This window comes from Zonotrichia leucophrys, chromosome 11 (assembly GCF_028769735.1).
Source record: "Zonotrichia leucophrys gambelii isolate GWCS_2022_RI chromosome 11, RI_Zleu_2.0, whole genome shotgun sequence".
Classification (NCBI taxonomy): domain Eukaryota; kingdom Metazoa; phylum Chordata; class Aves; order Passeriformes; family Passerellidae; genus Zonotrichia; species Zonotrichia leucophrys.
Genome location: NC_088181.1, coordinates 3,251,370 through 3,267,540, shown reverse-complemented (window position 1 = coordinate 3,267,540; position 16,171 = coordinate 3,251,370). Strand labels below are relative to the sequence as shown.

The window sequence follows — 16,171 nt, the reverse complement described above, 5'->3', positions numbered from 1 at the left end:
GGACAGTGATGGCACAGGCTGAGCTCAGGAACCCCCTCACACTGGTGGTGTGGGAGGTTTATCCTGGAAGAGGAGGGAGACAAGAAAATTATTGGAAGAGGAAGCAAAAATGAACCACAGATTCATTTTAATGAGTGTACTGAGAATTACTGTAGATTTCAACATCTGTGTTGACTGCACAGGAAGAGAGTGTTGCAAAGGGTGCAAGAACACAGACCCCCTTTGGAAAGAAAGGCTCAGAAAACCCTGTCAGGATCTCATTTATGCATCTCATAAAGCAGGGCCTGAGCTGGTCATTGCAGGTCTGCTCCCAGGTCTACACAAATCAGAAGCTCCAAAACCAGACATGAAGGACAATGTAGATTTTCTGGAGTGGTGGGACCTTTGAGAGGGTGTCTTTAGAGGTGAATGATTTCCAGCATGGCAGAAGCAGGATGGATTTCATCAGACCATGGTTCTGGCTGTCCCTTGTGGCACTGAGAAAAGGTGTGGCAATACCTGCTGTGGGAACCCACAGGGCTTGTAATGCTGGCCCACCTATTTCCCAGTTAAAGGCCATGAGTGGTCCTCCTGATTTGTTCAAGGATATTGCACAGAAATGAAAAAATAGCCAAATGTGTCACAGGAAGCCCAAAGGCTGGAAGCAGAACTGTGTAATTCCTCCTGTGGAAGTGCAGTGGGGATTTTCAGGTTGTGATGCACAGCTTGGTCACAGCCACTCACTGAACTGAAACTGCCCCATGCTCCTTTCCTCCCTGGCTTTATGAGCTCTGCCCCAGGCCCTTTGCTGAAATGGCTGCTGTGGGGCAATGTCTGGTCTTGGGTTGCTGTTGATAATTGCTGCCCTGAGATGTGCAGGGTGTCTCTGCTTCGGCCACACAACTGAAGAACGAGTCTGGACTCTTCACTTTTTGGTCTTGAGGTTGTTTATTAATTCTTATCTATAAAATTTTCCTTCTGCCCAACGGAGGGCAGCCACAGGCACTCTGTGTTGTCCTTTTAGACTACAAACTACGTATAACATATTTACACTTAATTCCCAATACCTATCACCTATGTTAGACAGTGAGCTTCCCACTCCAAACCAATCCGCAAAGTGGAGAAAAAGAACCAGGCAGAAAATGGAGAAACAAGAGAGAAGAAGAAGAAAGAGAAAAGGAAGAGGCTGGACACACCCAAGTTCCTCCATCTTGTCCCCATAACCCCCATACCAAAAATCCTAAAATCTACGTTTTCACCCTGTGATCATTTCATTATTACACTATTCAAACCTGTGTGACTTTCAGGTCCTCATACAAAGCTGGCAACTTGCTCCAAGGGGTCAAAATCAAATCCCCAGGTGTTCTGGGCTGTGTGCCAGGGTCTCTGAGCCCCCCAACGGGATCCTTGGTAATCTGGACACCCAGAGGGATGTGCTGAGTTCTGACAGTATGGGAGAGCCACGTTTGGGTGAAGTGCCACATTTGGATGAAGTGTCACATTTGGATGAAGTGTCTCACACAGATGATGCCCTCAGGGACAGCAGCACCTCTTCCCGAGCACAATCACCCTCATTAAACATCATTAGTGCCAGCTGAGTCAGCAGGTGATGGGATGGAGCCACACCTTCTCCTGCAGCCTCATCCCACCCTGCCAGCCCAGCTTCTGGTGTCTGGACCTGTTTTATGCCAGCAGCAGGATTTGCAGGGCAGGAAAGGCAGTTCCCACCCCAAATGCAGAACCAACGCCTGTGATGCACAGCAAAAGAGAGAAGGGCATTTCCAAGTAAGTCTGGGCTCTGGGGAACAGGATATGACAGTGATGGGGGTGATGGAGTTCTAAAACAATTTGGCTGTTATTATTTGCTGAGTTGACATCAGTTTGCAAAAACTTTAGCTCCAGTGAGACAGGCTCTTTGCTCATTTGGAATCACTGTGGCTTGTCTGTTAGGTCTGGGCAGCTCTATTTCCTGAAAATTTTGACCCAATACATTTATATTGGTCTATTTGGTAAAGCTGGTGAAATGAAAAATATGCATTTTTGTTCAAAGGTTTTTTCTTTTTTGCTCCAGTTTCTTGCTTCTTGTATGACTCTTATTGTGTGATTTGCAAGTTCATCAGCATCACATGGCCATAAATGTCTTCAGCAAATCCATATCCTCTGTGTTTCATGGTTGCTGAGCTGTGGCACATGTTTATGCAAAGCAAATACTGAGAACATAAAGAAGACATACCACAAACAATAAGTTGCAAACTTATCAACTCAGCAGATAATGATAGCTAAATTCTTTTAGTCACTCTTCTGCCTCACACCTGCTGGGACAGTGGTCCACACGCTTATTATTGTGACAGGTCTTGGCATTAGTACTTTAGGGAATAGATTTATCAGTATTGGGTAGCTGCTAGCAAGACAGGAGGGAACAAAAGGAATTTTCATGAAGAGACACCATGTTTTTGTAAAATGCATATTAGAAAAGCAAGAAAGGCTTGAGGGAACATAACAGAGAGGAGGGAACAAAATGGACTTTCAAGAAGAGATGCCATTTTTCATAAAATATATATTAGAAAAGCAAGAAAGGCTTGAGGGAACATAACAGAGCTACTGCAGTTCCTGACTGAGTGTAGAGCAGCCATGAAAGCCTTCATGGAGTGCCAGGAGGTGAAATCAGGCACCAAGAAATGCCTGTCAGCAGGACAGTGCTGCTCCAGGCCAGTGAGTTATGGGTTCTGGACAGGAGGGCTGGGAAGAAGAGAAGGTTGTGGAACATCTTTCCAATAACGTCAGGGATGCTGTTGTTGCGTTGCTTGCAGCCCCATTTGGCTGATTCAGGATTTCCAGGGCTTGTGCCTCATCACAATAAAAGCAGGAGCTGCTCACATCCTTGTCCACCCAGAGGAACCAACCTCAACCAGCAGCTTTTATGAAAAAAATAGGAGCTGGAGTTATGTCCTGAGCCACAGGAAATGCAGCCACGTGTTGGAGCTCGCTGGATTTTCCCTCATTTTGTGCTTTTTGCTCATGTTGGATCCCTGTGCACAGCCTGACTCATGGCTTTGGGAAAGAGAGACATCACTGTTGCCTGCTCAGAAATCCAACTGCTTTCAATTCACCCAAACCACCACGCTGGGCTCTGCAGGTCCTCCTGTGGATGATTGCCAGCTAAAATTTCCCATCAGTGGCCATCAAAGGATGCAAACAAAACAGTTCCACATTTCCCTGTGCTGCTCTTGTACTCTGCTTTGCCTTGTCTTGTCCTCTTTGGCACAATGTCCACTTGCATCAATCTGAGGGCTATTTTTGTCATGAACATGAGATTGCCTGGAACCTCTCCAAAAACTTAACTCGGGCCACTCTTTTGATCATGGAGCACACAAACATATTTCTGTGCTTGCCTTCATGAATTATTTGCCCTGAGAAAGCAGCTGGGATTTTGTCCATGGCCAGCAGAGCTTGCAGAATTTCTTTGGGTGGCCTGGAGCAGGGATGCCCAGGGTGTTTGAAGGGTTTTGGTGCCTGCTTTAGCAATATTGGTCTGAGGTGTGGCCGTTTTCTGATCAAACCTTTCTTTGGTGGCAAAGCTGAACTTGTGACATCTGAATTTTGTGGCATTTTAAGTTGGGAGTTGACTTTTCCTAGGGAAAGTTTTAGCACTCTTGTGGGAAAATGAGAGCATGGCCAATCTAAATATTAAATGAAGTCACATAGTGCTTGGAACAGTTTTTCTGTGCCCAGTGAAGTGCACACAGTTACTCTATGTGGCTCTTTCTTTACAGAAACCCCCTCCACCCTGCCCTGTAGTTGTGTCATCCTGACCTCTGATGTTGCATGGTCTGGATTTGGAGAGCAGGAACCAAAGATCTTGGAGTGGGCTCTGTGGATCTTGGATTTGTACTTCTGATTTTAGAAGGATGTCCTTACAGACACAATTTCTCTGCCTTTTAGTAAATCTTTTCATCTCTTTTAATGCCATGGAGAATCTGGTCCCAGGTATCTGGGAAATGCAGTTTGTAATCCTTCTTCAACTTAACCAAATGAATGAGAATCTTGAGGGAAGTTTCATCCCAGAAATTAATTTTTCCCTAATGAAAGCAAACTGGGTTTGCAACAGGGGAGCACAGGCTGGGTTATCCATGTAAATGGCTTTTTCAGGCTGGGTTATCTATGTAAATGGCATTTTCAGGCTGTCAATGGGATGCTCAGTGTTTCAGGCACAGTAAACCCTCATCAGGAGGGGATGTACATTGGCACCACCTCACTGGACCTGCTCCACACCACCAAAGCCCCACACTGGTGATACCAACAGAGTGAGATGGGAAAGTCAAACATTCTCAATCCACCCCAAAATCCAGGGGCAGCTGGCCTGGGACAGCCCCAGCCCTGCCCAAGCTCCTGCAGGGGCTGGCAGGTCCCAGATGGGAACTGTGACATTGCCAAGGATGGTTTTCTGTTACAGCTGGGAGAAATGCATGGATTTGGGCAGAGCTGCCCTCTCCCATGGGCCTGGAAACAGAAATAAACCTTCCATGGCATTTCTCTGACTGCTCTGAGGGGCATGGTGTGTGCAGCAACAGCATCACTCCTCCCTCCCAGGCTCTTCCTGGGCCCTTGCTTCCTTTACAGAGCACAGAAATCTCATCCAATGCCTGCATATGGAGCACAGGACAAATCCAGCTGTTGTACAGATGTGAAGGACAGGGAGCCTTTTGGTTCTGTCTCTAAAACAAAGCAGCTCCTCCACTTCTTCAGCCTCTCAAGCACTGTCACAGCCTGTCCCAACCCCAGGGGACAGAACAAATGTCCTCCCCATCCCTCAGGGCTGCAAACCCAGAGATGTGTTTGATGCTCTGCACATGGAATTATTTTTCACGCTCTCTGTGGGTAAAATGATGTGAGTAAAGCAATTATGACGAGCATCACAGCTGTCAATAAAATGAGGGGCAATGTTTAAAAAGAGCAGTTTAATGGTGAACTTTGGTGCTGTTTTCTCAAGCTGAATCTCTGTGGAGAGAATGTCAAAGAAGTTCAAGGATTTCCTACGTGCATTTTTCCATTGGATGAACTCAACTTTGCTCAGATTTCTTCACTTTTCCTGACGTGCCCAACTGGAATTGCAGGTAAATAGCACAATTTCTTCAGCTGTTCTGATGGAAAATTGGTACCTGTCTCATGTTTTCTGTGCATTTAAAGCTGAAACACATTGTCCTTTACCCTTTTTTCCTGTTGCAAGGCTTTTTGGAAATACAATCTCTTTTCTCCTCTGTTCTGCTCTCCACGTTGCGATACACTGGAAGATATTAAACAACAAAACAGCAAAGAGGATATGTTTTATATTATTTTGTTTATAAGAACACTCTGGACTGGTAAATAGCTACACCCTTCATAAATGTTTTCAATCTTCCCTTTGAAATAAGAAACAAGTAATGCTTTCAACAAGCAGCTCTTCTTGGTCAAGGATTTTTCTCATTTTAGAGAACACACATAATTTGAAAATCAAAATGTTTCCAGAAAGCATGTTTGGGGCACGTGATTTTTTTTTGTTTTGTTTTGTTGTTGTTCTTGTTTTGTTGTTGGTGGTTTTTTTAAAATTTTATTTTATTTAGAGCCATGTGAAATCCAAGCTGTGACTCCAAAGGCATGGCTGTCCATGATGCTGAGCAGAATATCTTCCAGTGTGGGAACCTAGGATCTGTAAAAAGACAGAGCAACACCATAAAGTTGCAGGAGAGGCTTCACTTGATTTATTTCTTATTAATTCTGCAGAAGTGCCTTGTGTAACAAACCAATAGCTGGAGCTTTGTGGGGAAGGGTTGTACTCAGACACAAGTCAGTGCCTGGATTATTCCTGATTATTCCTTGGAAACAAATGACCAGGCCCTGGCATTTCAGTTCTCCTCCTTTGTTGCTCCCAACACTGTGGAATGATCACAAAAATCTCTTTTTTCCCAGGCTGTGCTTTTCCCCTGGAGAATTCCTGAGGGTGTGCCAGATACTTGGTCCCCTTTCCCAGTCCCCAGACCTGAGATTCTCCTCGACTTCACCATGGGAGAACTTGAAAAATGGGGTCCCAAAGTGAGATGGCCCAGACCCAGCTTGCTCCAGATTAGCCTTATGTCCTCACAAAGGATTTTTTGGCCTTGCTGATGTTTTCTCTAAATGTTCTGTATTGTTCTGGACTTCCAGAGTATTTTTGCAACCCAGTTTAAGCCCTTGAGAGTGGCTGGGCTTGGCAGAGCTGATTCTGGGCTAGGCCTTGCTGCTGATCTCAACTGATTGCACAGAACATTTTATAGATGAAGCTGAATAAACCCTTCAGTTAAGGTCATAGTAAATAAGATTCTAAGGTTAAAGCACTTTATGGCAGGCAGGCTTTTAGGAACTGTTTGTATCAAGAGGAATGATTTGATTAGAGAATGAGAAACAGGACTGGGGAGACAGGAACCTGACCTCAGCAAGAAAATGCACAGAGTTGCTTTTATTCTTCCTTCTTGGAATCTGGTGTACAGAGGTACAATTAAACAACATGGCCAACATTTCAGCAGGCCAACTCAAACCATTTGTGCTTTTCCTGACTCTGGGCATCTGCACAGGGCTTTGCTTTGCTTTAAAATTCTGGGCCAAATCTGCTTCCTAGCACTGTGTTGGCTTTCTCTGGGTCTGGATTGAAGGCACTTGAGATGGCAGTTCACGTTTGGACTCAGGCGTTTATTATTTGTCATATTTTATATTAATTATATTTTATATTAATTTCTTATTTCTTATCAGTGAAGCAGTCTCACAACCATGAGTTGGGCAGCTTTTCACTAGCAAGGCACAAAATGGCCAACAATCTCTTGTTACAAGGTCTTTTAAGGCTAAACTATCCAATTAAGAACTAACACCTGGATTATTTTCCCTTTTAACCCAATAACTGATCCCACAGAGCCCACAATGGGGACTTTTCTGCTCAATTACAAAATGCCACCCAAACCCATGGGGAAGGAGGAAGAAGAAGCATGAAGAAGAAACCCAGGATGACACCCTGTGCTCTCCATCTTGCTTCCATCCATAGCATACTAAAAATCCCAAAACCTCAATTTCTCACCCAGTAACACGCCTACACTGCTCTCTATAATCTGTAGATTATAGATTCCACTTTTGTGGATTCTAGTCTATTCTGGAGTTTAGGAAACTTTCTCCATGAATGAGAGTCAAAGTCAATGAAGAAGAAACCCAGGATGACACTCTGTGTCCTCCATCTTCCTTCCATCCACAACATGCTAAAAATCCCAAAACCTCAATTTCTCACTACACCTGCACTACTCTCTATAATCTATTTCACACTTTTGTGGGTTCTGGTCTACTCTGGAGTCTAGGAAACTTTCTCCATGGATGAGGGTCAGAGTCAGTGCTGCCCTGGGGGTCAGGGCACCCCAGAGCAGACACAGAAACATTCCCTGTGTGCCCTGGGTTTGCACAGCACTGCAAGGTGGGAGCTGGGCTGGGACCCTCTGGAGCTGCACTGACCATGCTGAGCTGAGGGATTTTGGGGTCCTCCTCAGCTTCTGGACACCCCCAAGCAGCTGAACTGAAGGATATCTGCAGGCAGGATGCAATTTGGAAGAGCAAGCAGGGCAGAGAGTCTGGGTCACATTGTTGGAGGCAGCTCAAGCTGGAATAGCAGGGGGAAGGAGGGTGGAACACAGCAGCAGCCAAACACCCACACGACCCCAGTGCCAGCCTTCATTGCTTTTGCAGCGCTTGATTTGTTGTTTCCTTAGAAAACCAGGCTGAGCTCCCAGCAGCAGATCGTTTTCAAGCTCTCTGTCTGAGCTAGAAAGAAAAGGCTTTGTCCCAGAAGTGGATATTTCCTGTAGCGCTGGAAATGCCGAGTGCTGTTTGCATTCCTCTTATTCCTCTTTATCTTTCTGCAGGAGGAATCCTGGCCAGGAGCAGGGCCTGGACACTGGGATGCTGCTGCTGAGGTGAGCATGGGATGGACACAGGCAGGATGAATCAGCATCCTGGTAGCCTTTAACCAAATTTGGATGTTCTGCCCTGTGATGGTGTTCACAGGGATCCCAGGATGAGGGAAGAGATGAGGATCTGACTCCATGTTTCAGAAGGCTTGATTTATTATTTTATGGTATATATTACATTAAAACTATACTAAAAGAATAGAAGAAAAGGTTTCATCAGAAGGCTGGCTAAGCTAAGAATAGAATCAGAAAGAATGATAACAAAGCTTCTGTCTGGGACAGAGAGTCTGAGCCAGGTGACTGTGATTGGCCATTAATTAGAAACAACCACACGAGACCAATCCCAGATGCACCTGTTGCATTCCACAGCAGCAGATAACCATTGTTTGCATTTTGTTCCTGAGGCCTCCCAGCTTCTCAGCAGGAAAAATCCTAAAAAAAGATTTTTTTCATGAAGAGATATCTGCGACACTGCCCTACAGCATTGTCCCAATTCACGTGGTGGAGCTGCAGGTGAGACCCCCTGAGCCAGAAAATATTTCCATTTACTTCATTCAACTCCTTCAACCACGCATTGAAGACCTACAATGGAGGTAACACAAGTTGAAGAGACTTATACAAAATTTAAATGTGCTTTTTCTTGGGCAAACACTGAGTAATGATTGCACTGGCTCAGGGTCTGAAGGCAGCACTTCTCAGCTCCAAATCAGCTCAGAATCATTTGTGGAAGTTTGATGCTTTTTTGCAAAGTTTGCTTTCTCAAATGAGAAAGAAACAGCCAAAAATATTATGATTTCTACAAAAAACCAAGTTGGAATAGGCCAACTAAAATGACAGTCTCCACTTGGCAGGGAGCAGGGGTGATGCAATTAGCTGATTTTTATTAAGAAATGAGCAGAAAGGTGTGAATTTGATACATAACCCATTTCTGGCCAGAAACATCATGGCATGGAGAGCAGAAAAGATAAAGAGCTCCATGCTTTAGCAAAAACAACCTGTGTCTATAGTCAGATAATGCTCAAATATAAGATTTCAGAAATGAAATCATAGGCTAAAATAAATCTCCCTAATTTATTTTCCTTCTCTTTTCTGCCAGTTTCAAGTTTCCTTCAAATCTCTCCCCTTTGCAGAATTTTTCTGTGGCAGAAATCTGGCCTGCTCCCTTGCAAACCAGAGCAAAAGGAATGCTTTCAAATATCCCAGACAGATCATTTTCTCTTTGCTGTTCTCTTGCTGGTGTTAGAAAACACAAACTGCTTTTGTGAGACCTCTGCTACTGTGACCATGTGGAAAGCACTCTCCTGGAGATGACATATGAAATTCAGAATGAGTAAAAATTAAAAAAAAAATACAATCTGCTGATGCTGTGAGAAAACCCTGTGTCTCTATGTAAACCTCTGGGTTTGGGGTTTGTTTTCATTTTCCCCATGGGGATCCATGAGATCATAGGTACATTATGAGAAGCAAGAGGTGTTTGCTGAGCATCTGGGCTGCCCCTGCATCCCTGCAGAACAACAAACATCTCTGGGGACCCCACAAACCTTCTGTTGATGGCTCAGAGACCGGAGAAGGAGCTCAGCCATTCATTGAGGTGAGGAAATTCTGAATTATGGGAGGGACAAGGAGGCCAGCCCAGTTTAAATTGGTGCTGAGGGCAGCCCCCCTGAGGTCATGGTGTGGGCTTGGCTGTGTGAGGAGCACACAGAGGGTTTGGAGGGATCCCACAGATCCCTGCAGGTCCTGTCATGCCCTCTGAAAAGTGGCATTTGATATCTCCAGGTAAGTGATAAGCTCCCTGCCAAGTGGAGATTGTCATTTTACTTGGCCTATTCCAGCTTGGTTTTCTGTAGAAATCATAATATATTTTTGGCTGTTTCTTTCTCATTTGAGAAAGCAAACTTTGCAAAACAGCATCAAACTTCCACAAACACTGCTGCTCTTTCTCACTCTCCAAACCCAATAGCTGTCCTGCCCTTATTAGAGAAGTGTGGTTTAATTTCGTGTCTTTATGCCCATTTTTCAGGTCCTGGTGGAGAAATCACCGTGTGTGGCTGACCCAGCTGAGCTCCACCTCTCCCCAGAGCTGTGTTTGCCATGGGAGCACATCTGTTCTGGCTTCTCCACCTATTTCTGAAGGTATATCAACAAACTCCCTCTGGCTCTGCCCTGCCAGCCCTGCAGCGCTCACCTCTCTCATTAATCAGCTTTGCATCATTACCTCCATTGAGTGGCAGCTTTGTCCCTTTTCTCTCTTTCATTTTCAAAATATTTGGGTTATCTGTCTGCAAAATATTTAAGTGGCAAAGTGTGAAATGTCCCTCAGGATGGAGCCCAGGCTGGCAGGGTCCAGAGCTCTTTGGGATGCAGTTCCCTGTGTAAAAACCAGAGTTTGTAGCCATGATATTTTCTGAAAAATACTTTCCTTAGGATTTTTCCTCCTGAGAAGCTGGGAGGCCTCAGGAACAAAATGTAAACATTGATTATCTGCTGCTGTGGAATGCAACAGGTGCATCTGGGATTGGTCTCATGTGGTTGTTGCTAATTAATGGCCAATCACAGTCAGATGGCTCAGACTCTGTCCCAGACACAAACCTTTGTTATCATTCTTTCTTTTGCTATTCTTAGCCAGCCTTCTTATGAAATCCGTTCTTCTATTCTTTTGGTATAGTTTTAATATTATATCATAAAATAATAAATCAGCCTTCTGTAACATGGAGTCAGATCCTCGTCTCTTCCCTCATCCTCAGACCCCTGTGAATACGGTCACAAGAGTTGTCTGAGGTCACATCACCAGAGGTGACCCTGAGTTGTCTTACACTGAGGCAGCTTCTTGTTTTTGTTTTAGGGTTTTTTGGTGTTTTTTTGATGTTTCTGGGGGCACTGAGAGCAGAGGGGCTGGGTCAGAGCTGCCTCTGGTGGGGCTGAGAGCTTTGCTGACTGAGGAACTTGCTTCAAAGTCTTTTTCCCAGCTGAACAGAGCAAACACACACAAAACATCGCTGTCCTGAAGGTGAGAGCTGCTCCACCCACCACAGGCTGTGAGAAATGAGAACAAACCCATTGTCCTGAATGTTTCTCTGTCCTAAGCCTGGAGAACTGATATCATTTATTTCCCATATCATTGCTTGACCAAACCATGCTCTGTTCTAGATTTTATCATTTCCTCACACAATAAAAACCAAATCTTTCCAATTAGAGGACATTCCTCTACCAGTGCAGCTGACATCCTGTTTTGCCTTCCATTCACCAGCTGCACATGGAGTTTAAAATTCAGGAATATTTCCTAAAATCTCCTAAATCTCCAGTGCCATTTTCTAGCTGCAGCCCCTGCCAGCTGTTCCAGCTCCTGGGTGGAATGGGATGGATTGCTCCAGGAATCATTGCATGGTTCCACCTCACAGAGTAAAAACTTGATTATTTGCATCCTATTTAGGACAGCAGAGCTTGGAATGCCCCCTGAGGTTTGCCTGGCACTGCAGGTGCTGCAGGAATTTTGCAGAGAAAGAGATAGAAAAAAAGAGTGGTTTTGGGTGAGATTTGTGACTTTTTGAACAAAGGATGCAGCGGAGGATGTTGAGGTCACTGGTGGGGCTTCGTGGGGGATTTCAGCTCGTGCCTCAGTGATTTATTTTGCTGCCATTCAGTTATTGAGGGCGAAAATGCCACCCTAATGCCACTGTGGTGCTCAGGGCGAGCAGCAGGATGTGCTGCAGGGCAGCAGAAGGAAAAGGAAAAGTGGGCACCTCTTGAACTAAATGGTGGTGGGTCCTCCCTCTTTTCTTTTTAGTTATCTTAAGGGAAATTAAACCCATATTTTAATTGAAAAAAATCTGATTGTGAAGTATAGTTTGATGCTGCTTGGTGCATTTGGACCTCATGTTCTGCCTTGCATTTGATGGCAGAAAAACCCAAGGTGTGACTCCCTGCTCCTGCTGCTCCCAGGGGTTCAGGTGTCACAGTTTTATGGGCTTAGAGCAAAAAACTGCATTGAAAACAAAGTCCTCATGGCAGAATCAACCATGTTTGTGTGCCAAATTGAAGTTTTCCCAGGGTTTCTATGACTAAGATGTGTTGTTAATATATACATGCTGCATGTGCTTAATTTATACATTATATATATATTTTTATATATAACATATATAAAATAATATATATAAATAATATATAATAATATAAATAATATATAATATTATATAACATATATAAAATAATATATAAATAATAGATAATATATATAAAATAATATAATTTTATATATATCTATCTATCTATCTATTTATCTATCTATTTTCTGCTGCCTTCAGGATGTTTTCATGCCAAAGAGGGAAAAAGAAATCCTAACAAATAGCAAGTTCATGGAGTGCTTGAATCTGAGGATACGTTCAAGGTATTTGTTGCAAATAAAGCCAAAGGCCTCATGTGCTCCTTGGAGCATTCCTGGAGAGCTGCTGGCTGCCTTTGCCTTGATAATGATCTTTATGTGTTTAGCTGTGAACACAATTTCCCATCTCCTGTTGCTGCTTTTCTAGGTTACACAAAAAATTCTTGTTCATGCACTGTTTTCCAACATTGGTTTGGTTTTTTTTCCCAGTTGTTTCTTTGAGTTTATTCCCATCACCTTTCCCATTTCACATCCCCTCCAGCCCCTGTTCCCAGCCCCTCACAATTGATTTCCCCTTTCTACATACAATTCTCTGCTCTTCTTTGTGCAATTTGATTATTTTTTATTTCAGCAGTTTTCTAGAAATATTTGGAATTTAACCCTGTCTTGTAAATCCCTTCCTACTGCAATACCAGCTCAGCTTTTTGCAAGTTCTCTCCTTGACTCTGATAAAGCAGAGCAGGATGTTTTAATTAGCTCCACATTGACATTAAAGGGGTTTTGTCCCCACCCCTGTTGCTGCTCTGAGCACCAAGCACAGTCACAATCAGATTCCCAGCATTTAAATCTCCAAAACTTTATCCCTGCTCCAGGCTTGCTGGTGCCCTGCTAGGAGCATTATCCAGATGTCAGATTTTTCCCCCCTTCTTGATAAAAACAATGTTTTATGGGGATTGCCCTCCCAATGCTGATTCTGTGCTTCTCCTCCTGTCCCTTTTCCCAAAAAATCCTGTCTTTGCTGTGCTCAGCACAGTGTTCTCTTATGGGAATCAGCTCTCAGAAGTACTTGACAAATATGAATTCTACTCAGTTTGGACTAGAAATTTCTTGAATAAGTCACAAAATGAAAGAACTCCCAATTTATGCTTCCCTTTCTTAATTATGTTTTATTATATAAATGTGATTACGCTCCACAGAGTGAGTGAATCCCTTTGCTTTTGTCAGGGGCAGGGAGATGAGAAACCTCAGCAAAACAGGAAGAAATTACAAGATAAATAAATAAATGACAAGATAAATAAACCCATCCATGGGTTCATTGGGTTATCAGCCCTGGGGCACGAAGAGTGCATGAGATGGTATTTTTAAAGGAGCAGTATCCAAAGGTCAAGTGATTTCAGGTTGATGATTTCTTGAATTCAGGTGCCTGATCACAGGGTTTATTGAGAGCCAAATGCTGGGTTGTCCTCGTGGATTGTGGAGGGGTTTGGTGGAGAGTTTGTTCTTGTTATGCTGAATTTATTGTGCAATTTTCTCGGGTGATTCAGCACCCTGCTGCTGGTCTGGGAGCTTTTATGCAGCGAAAAGTCATGGGCATGAATTGTAGAGGTTTTGAATTATATTTTCCGGGGTAGAAATCTCTACCTGGGCAGGAATTGCTACAATGGGATCTGCATTTGAGGTGCTGCACAATTAAACAGGATCAGAGCTCATGCAAAGAGAGCTTCTGCTGCAGACTTCAGAGCCAAACTCTGGATGAAGGGAATTAATTTTCTGGTCCACAGATGTACCAGTTAGAGAAGTTATTATCTTTATTCTACTTCACTGAGCCTTGTGTTCCCTCTTTCCATGGGAATAAGTGCTCAGAAATACTTGACATATACAAATTCTACTCAATTTGAGCGAGAAATTTCTTGAACAAGTCACAAAATGAAAGAACTCCCAATTTATGCTTCCATTTCTTAATTATGTTTTATTATATAAATGTGATTACGCTTCACAGCGATGGAACACAGCGTACCAAACATGCAGGGGAAAAAATGAGATTGGAAAGAAAACAGGCTTCATCCTTGAGTTGAATTTGGACCTTTTACCTTTTAAATAAAACCATCTGTATTTATATTTTAAAAGTTTGTCGTGGCCAGATGTTGACAAACCCTACTATTTCCTAATCAGTAACCTGGAGGGTGACCCCAGGCATGTCCTGAGCCTTCCTATACAAAATAGGCTGTGAGGAGCCAGGGGTGGAAATTATTTGCCAAAAATCTTTAGGAAAAAAGAAAGAAAAATGAAGGGATGTATACTACTGGGATTGGAGCCTTGGGAAAAACAATCACTCATCCTTGTGGCAATCAGGTATGCTCAGATAAAATAAAATGGGATAGAATGCTGTTCTGTAGGCTAAGAAACTCTTCTCACCAAACGGAAATGTTTTTTTCCTTGATTTCAAGCACAGAATTTAAGTTGGAACTTGGGCTTTCCTTAAGCCTGGAGTTTGTTTGGACCCTTGGCCTAGTTCATGCCTACCTCCTGATTCTGTTTTAATTTAAGGCAGAAAGCAGAAAATATGTTTTCAGTGCCAGCTAACCAATTCATATTAATTATCTCCAATGAAAATAAGGATAAAGAGAAAATAGGAAAACCAGCAGAGGCTCTGACTAAATCCAGCAATTTCAATTGAACCCCAAGCTGACCCCAGCTCACCTCAGGGCTGTTGCTGTGACCTGCCGGAGCTGGGGTGCCCACACAGCAGGCCTGAGACAGCTGAGGAGCAGGGATTTGTGCCACATTCTCCAACCAGGAGCTCATTTCTGTGGGGTACTGAGGGGGATCTGCTGTTCTATGAGGGGTTGGAGGCTCACAAACATCTCCAGCTTGGGGCCTGGGACTCCCAGCCTCCCCGAAGCTGTGGGCTCCTGAGGCTGGGCATGGTGTGAGGATTACTCACAGCTTCCTGTGCTTGGGTGTTCCTCCCTGAGCACCTTTGATCTGGCCACTCCATCCCTCTCCTGCTCCTGCACTCTGGTCACCTCTATTTTAGCCTAGGTTAGCTCATGGGGCTTGACCAAACTGAAATGGAAGCATTTTTTATTTTTTTTTTATTTATTTTCAGTGCAGACATAACATCAGGAACCCTTGTTCAAACAAAACCCTCCTGGAGTGACTGCAATTAAACCAAGAAAGGACGTGGACCTGGTCTTTATTTTTGATCTCTTGCCTCTGCTGTGATTCAGGTTGGCTCGGATAATAAAAATAAATCCCTCCTCCTCTTGCCATAAATCAACATATTCTGGCTTTTGTCCCCAGGAAGAGCCTGTCTGTGTTATTCCCAGTTCCTTGTCCCAGTTCTGGGGCTGGATTATCCTCAGGGACAGGCTGGTGCCTCGTGCTCCCTCTCACAGCTGTCAGAAGGGTGAGGAGCCCTTTGTGAGTCATCTCCTCCCTGTCTCCTCTCCAAACAAACTGTCCTCCACATGAGCTGAGCTGCACAAGGGCTGTGCTCTGGACTTTTGGCATTTCTTGGCCTAAATTTACTGAAATGGATGGAGGAGGAGGTGGGGCAGGCGATGTTCTTTGGTGCAGAAACACCACCAGTGCTGTGTGTGCCCAGACCACCCCAATTCTGCTTCCTTCTCCCTTTTCCAATCCTTCCCCTTCCCTCTCCCTTTTCCCTCACTGGTCTCTCTGGTTCCCTCTCCCTTTTCCAATCCTTCTCCACATCCAAGTTCCCTTTCCCTCAGCCTCCATCCCTCCCCATGTCTAAGCTTTAAGATTTTATCCATCTCATCTTCTTTTAACAGGCAATATTTTCCCCTTCAAACTCAGTGTCAGGACACCAAGGATGCTCATTCCGAATTTCTGTCAAAATGATGGTGCTAGAATATGCAAATTTGGGGTTTTGCTGTTGCCAAAAATTGGAAGCCAGGTGTACAAAACTTCAGCTTCTTCCTCTCTGAGAAGGGTGTTTTTCCTTTGGCTTTTTTATTTTTTCCTGTTGGATGTCATTTGTCTGAAGGCTTTAGAAAGAATCCCCAGGAGTTGCACAATTCCAGCAATTGGTGCAATAAATTAAATAAAGTAGGTGTGTGGTTTTGATAGGATGAAAACAAGTATGAGTATTACAGCCCCACTGGTAAAC

General features: G+C 43.9%; 1 long non-coding RNA gene across 1 annotated transcript; it reads left to right on the top strand.

Moving 5' to 3' along the window:
- The first annotated feature begins 1,667 nt into the window (after positions 1-1,667).
- On the top strand, positions 1,668-15,219 carry LOC135452942 (uncharacterized). The gene is made up of 6 exons (XR_010441738.1): positions 1,668-1,764; positions 4,970-5,093; positions 7,890-7,940; positions 9,958-10,070; positions 12,239-12,321; positions 15,146-15,219. It is a non-coding gene; the product is annotated as an uncharacterized LOC135452942 (long non-coding RNA).
- The last annotated feature ends 952 nt before the right edge of the window (positions 15,220-16,171 follow it).